The sequence below is a fragment of the Cibotium barometz genome, chromosome 22 (genome assembly GCF_041138505.1).
Source record: "Cibotium barometz isolate CiBa-2024 chromosome 22, ASM4113850v1, whole genome shotgun sequence".
In the NCBI taxonomy this organism is placed as follows: domain Eukaryota; kingdom Viridiplantae; phylum Streptophyta; class Polypodiopsida; order Cyatheales; family Cibotiaceae; genus Cibotium; species Cibotium barometz.
Window position 1 is genome coordinate 22,673,587 of NC_141067.1, and position 5,781 is coordinate 22,679,367.

Sequence of the window (5,781 nt, forward strand, 5' to 3'; positions counted from 1 at the left end):
TGTGACTTGCAGTATTGCAAATGCTTGACCCTCCTCTACATTGAGATTTTTTATTTCACATATTTATTTCAACATTTAGTGGTTTATTATTTATAAGAGCTCTATGTAACAAGCTCATTCCTAGTATGGGTGGGAGGGCGGCAAGCCTTTGTAGGCCATGCATATTCCATTACATAATCCTCATAATGAAGAAGTGGTTTTGACTCTCGACTTGAGAAAGCACTTGGTCGATGTACGGACTTGCCTCCCATAATGCTAGAGGAGGGGGTAATCCTTGGAGCAAAGTCTAATGAAGCATGTTAACACTCTGCATAGTCTCTATATATGTGTGCAATGCATGGGTGCCTTGCAAGGCATCATGGCATATATCCTATTGTGCATTGTGCAAGGCCTCATAAGTTCTAATGTGTCATGTGCATCTATACGAAGTGCATCCTTCATATTTTCCATCCCAGGTAAGGAGGACTCAACAAAGTCATTATGCCTTGATTCAACATCTTTCTGCGAGGATGACTCTACAAACTCATCACTTTGACCAAATGCATCATCACTCTTTACATTGTCTTTGGGAAGCATCATCTCCGAATCATCTTATACCTTAACATTTCCACCTAGAGGGAGGCCAAGAGAGATGACCCACCAAGATGGAGCATTAGGTTGTCACTTAAGGAGTGCATTTTTTCCGCCTCCTACGACCCCTTACCCTAAAGTAATCCCATGCAAAGTGGCCCATCTAGGGGTAGATCCGACACTGGTTGTTGTCACGTCTACCTCATGTCTCTGTACATTGTTTTGAGGGACTACAGGTCCCAGAAGTAGCATAAAAACCACAAAGGACACCCCTTCTCTCTATAAAAAGTCCTTAAGATTTTGTAAACCGGCCTCTAAGACCAATGATGTACTCATGCCGAGAAATGGCCAAAGTAGCTTGTCACCCCTACCTGTGATTTGCCATGTCGGCATCAAGGCGGGGTTAGTGCCAAAGTAGCACATTTATATCTAGGGTCAAAGAAACCCTAGCACATAGAGGGAGTTAGGAAGAGTGAAAGCTTATTTGTATGACTCGCATCATCCAACCACCTTGAAGTAGCCCAAAGATTTGGCACCAAGGGGGGGTGTTGAGAATTGTGGTGCCAAAGTGCACTAGACAAGAGGTATGGAGTGAGAAATGCCATATGGCAAGTAGACATTTATCCCATATGCAAGGGAAGTCCCATGAGATTTGTACCTCCACCCTATAAAAGGGGTTATTTTTCAAGCAATGAATCATCTCATGCACTTTGCACATCTCAAGTCTCTCTATGAGTCCAAGCTAATCTATCTTGGAACCTAATTGATTTGAGTCTATCGCACATCCACATCATCATGTGTATAATTAGACACCATCCACCTTAGGTCATTTTAATAATGTGTAATTAGTAGGTGATTAGTGTGGAGTTAGCATCATTGCCATAGAGAGCTTGGGTCTCCCAAAATCTCAACATCACTGTCATGAGCCATCACCGTAACCTTGGGAATAGCATCAGGCGTAGCAAACGTGGAAAAAGTAGAAATGGTGGACACCTGTAGGACTAGTGTAGGCTACCCCAACGGCCTTTGGAAATGGCCAATAAGCATGAGGGAGATCTATAAATGTGAGTGTAAAAGGTAATGGTTCTGGTCTTCTTTGTGACAGGGTCAAAGTAGTTGGTGTAGCATAATGGTTCTTGTCTTCTGTGATAGGGTCAAAGTTTCTCGTGTAGGCTAGGAAGAAAATCTTCCTTAGGCCCAAACGAAAAGGAGTTTCCTTGAAAAATGTTTAGGCTACCTTTGTTGTTGCATCAAAGTCTACTTGTTTTGCAAGAATCCCCTCCCAAGTAGCCTTACATCTAGGAAGAATACTTGGAACAATCCCCTCCCAAGTAGCCTAACATCTTTAAAATGGAGTGCGACGATGGAGGGCAAGATCGCTACTACCCAATTAAGGGCCTAGATATACGATCGGTGATCAAGGATTTTTCCAATGAAAATCGTCTTGGATTATTTTTCCAATGAAAATCGTCTTAGAGTCTTGAATATTTCTGGTGAAGAGGATGTTTCGCACGGTCAGAGGGGATTAATTAGCATGATGCTAATAAAAAAAGAGGACGACTTGAACGCTATTTAAGAGTAATCCGTTATCGAGACAAAAAATCAGAAGAGGCATCCAAGCCAAGCACGGGAGGGGCAAGGAGCGGAGAACGGGAGGCAACAAGGAAGATGGAGAGGAGTATGGCTAGTAGGATGGTGGAGGAAAAGGCAATATTAAAGAGGTGTGAGGTGGACGAAGAGCATAGGGGCAGACATGCAAAGGGGAGGGTAGTGAACGGCAAGGTTAGAAGAGAAGACGTGAAGCACGCAGAACAGGGAGCTTCACGACGCTGTATCCTAGACTTGAGCTGTTGCACCCATATGGATACCAAACAGTCGAGGACAAGTGTAATCTTACCAAGATAATATTTTTAATTAGCAAGCTAGATAAGATAATCAAATTTTAAACACAATTGGCAAGATTCATAGTTTGTGAGCCCATGTATTTTTTTGCCAATCACGTAAGAAAACAATGCCATTAATCAAAAGGGATTCATGCTAAGCGTAGTTCATTCATGAGAGTGTGTGTATAAATTGGCGGCGTGTAATTATATTCTAATAATGTAAAAAACAAGTTTTAAAACTTGGTTACACAATTGGCTAGATTCATATTTTGTAAGCCCATCTAATACTTTTGGCAATCACATAAGAAAACAATGTTGTTATTCACAGAGACTATGTGTATAAGTTGGTGGGGAATAGTTATATTCTAAACAACGTGATGATGGCATATTTTGTGAGGCCATGTGGTTTTTTTTTTTGGGGCCAATCATGTAAGACAAGAAAACAGTGTCAAAAGAAATATTCACGAGTGTGTGCACTTGTGGCAGTCTAAGAAAGGGTTTTGCCGACGCTGGCGATGAGGCTTTCCACCTCATCCTTATCGATGCCGAAGGCTGTCTCTAGCACCTCCTCCGGGAGGGGTGGGTAGGCGTCGAAGAGAGCGGCGGCGAGCTGCGAGGTGCCCGGGTTCTGGCTATTGAGGGCGGAGATGGCGAGGGCGGAGTGGTCCTTGTCGGGGTTGAGCTGGAAATGCACAAGGCCGCGAGGGAAGACAAAGAGATCGCCGGGGGAGAGGGTCTGCTGAAAGAGGGTATTGTTGGGCGTGGCGGTGACGAAGCCCACCTTGAGCGTGCCCTTGGCCAGGAAGAGCACCTCGGTGGCGCGGGGATGAACGTGGGGCGGGTTTAATCCCTTGGGGTCGAAGTCGATGCGGGCGATGGACAGGCCCTGCGTGTTGAGAGCAAAGAAGTTGGCTGCGCTGGCCAGGTTGACGGACACGCCCAGCCCTTTGATAGGTTTGGCGGGATACTCAAGCATCGTGAACTTGAAGTCGGCGTCCTGCACCTCATTGGCTGGCTTGCAGGTGAACCCGTTGAGGGTGATCATGCTGGTGTTATCCGCCACACAGAAGTCCTGCAGAGGGTCTCCATCGGCGGCCCTCACTTGTTGTATGAGCGGAGACATGAGCATGACTAGTGCCAGTAGAAGCAAGCTGCTGGCTGCTGCTGCTGCCATATTGGTTTGCGGATGGAGGGAATGCGATGATGAGGAGGGAAAGCTGTGAGCGCCCTGGGATATAATTGGAGATGATCAGAATAGATCCTCATGCGCCAGACGTGGTATTTATATGCTGCAGCGGGAAAGAACAAGTCTAATTATCCGCTCGCTCGCTCTCGAAGGAACCAGTCCTATCCGCTCCAAGAAAGAGTCGCCGCTTCGACAGACCCAGTCCCCGTTCGATCCCCGCTGTCGGAATTGAGGTAGGACGTCACCGCTGATTGACGTAGTCTCCAATTGCCGCCCATGTCAAACCGATGTTGACATCCGCATTCCAGAACCTTGTGGTTTATGTTGTATCCTTCGCATTGATGATCGCTGGTTTATGTCACGCCGGCCATAGGTGCCACGCAGTTGAAGGAGACAACATAATTTGTTCGTTGAAAGAGAGAGAGAGAGAGGGGAGAGAGAGGGACGAGAGTGTGTGAGGGAGACAGAGAAGTGGTAGTACCACCAACTTCCTAAACTATGTACATAAGTATTTAAGATGAGATTAGATTTTCTTATGCTCAGCTTCCCAAGGATTGATGTTCTCTCTTGGAAGGGCAAGTAAACCTTCAAAGTTTTGGCTCACTGCTGCTAAGCTAATGCTGTAGAGATGGGACCACAAGGGTATGGATTCTAGCTTGCTTTTCTTTTCTAGGATGAATCTTTTTTTATTGGGTTTGTGTAGAGAGAGAGAGAGAGAGAGAGCAGATGTGATAATAGTTGATACATACCACACTTCCTTTCTGTTTTTATTTGTGCAAGCCCTCACACATGTAGAGAAAGAAGGCATATTTTTCTTTGGATATTTCGGAGTTCTGTAAGTGTCCACTACTGTGTGAACAACCTCTTCATAAGAGGACATAACATGGGGCCGTGGTGCCTATATAAGCCATTGTACATGGTGGAAGTATTATGATAATACAATTATTGCTGTGCTATGTAAGCTTTCTCTATTGTTGGTTATCACATCCTCATTGTACATGGTGGAAGTATTATCATAATACAATTTAAATTATACAATTATTGCTGTGCTATGTAAGCTTTCTCGATTGTTGGCTATCACATCCTCATTGTACATGGTGGAAGTATTATCATAATACAATTCAAATTATACAATTATTGTTGTGCTATGTAAGCTTTCTCTATTGTTGGCTATCACATCCTTCTCTCTCTCTCTCTCTCTCTCTCTCTCTCTCAGCACCATTTCCATGGCTTGAACCTCCATCTCCATCTCTCTTTGCACAAGTTCTGGTCCTACACTTGCATTATGAACATCTTCCATCCACCATAACATGAGCTCTTATCATGTGGATACTAATACAATATCAAAGCCCTGATCCATAATACTCCCATTAATCAACTTTCATTAGTAAAAATCCTTCTTCTCATCTTTACCTAAGCACACTCTATCAATGTTTTGCTTTGTTCTCCCTCTACGGAGCATCACTTTTTGAGATTTTTAGTGTGTTTTGAAGATAACACATAGCTACCTCATCACCTAAAGGGGCTTATCTCAACTTAAAGAAAAGGCAGGGAAAAATATATCTCAAACCAATAAAAAAACATATATATTAGGGGTGACATGGAAAATTGATCAATTAATTTTAGGGCCTTCTAACTAGTGGTACAAACAAACCACGTCTTAAGCTTCACTACAACACGTCGAGGGAACAACTATCTATATATCTATTAGTATAGAGCTCTATATCTCTTTGCATAGAGATCTTATGGTCTATGCATATAGCTCTTACATCTCTCATGCTCGCTATGCTTTTACTTGTGCCTTGATTACTTGACTAGGGCTCATTTGGCTAGTGCTCATGCATTCTATGCTTTTTCTTGTGCCTTGATTAACCTAGGGAGGGCTCGCCTTGTGACCAAGCTGCTTTACTTTCCCGTGTACCTAGCCTTACTACACATCATTGCCTCCTTTGGTCCTCTCACTACAACAAACCCCCTACCTTAGCAAGATGGGCCCAAAATGATAGGTTTTTGCAAACACGTCATTTAAATGATGACAAATCTTGCATAAGCGATGCATTCTGAAGGTGAGAATGTTGTGTCGCGCTAACCCCGTCGCACTCATGGTTGCATAAGCAACACCTTACTACGCATCAGATCAAG

At 43.9% G+C, this 5,781-nt stretch overlaps 1 pseudogene; it reads right to left on the reverse strand.

Moving 5' to 3' along the window:
- Positions 1–2,940: 2,940 nt before the first annotated feature.
- Positions 2,941–3,627, reverse strand: LOC147626420 (germin-like protein 8-2 pseudogene; annotated as a pseudogene).
- Positions 3,628–5,781: the final 2,154 nt, after the last annotated feature.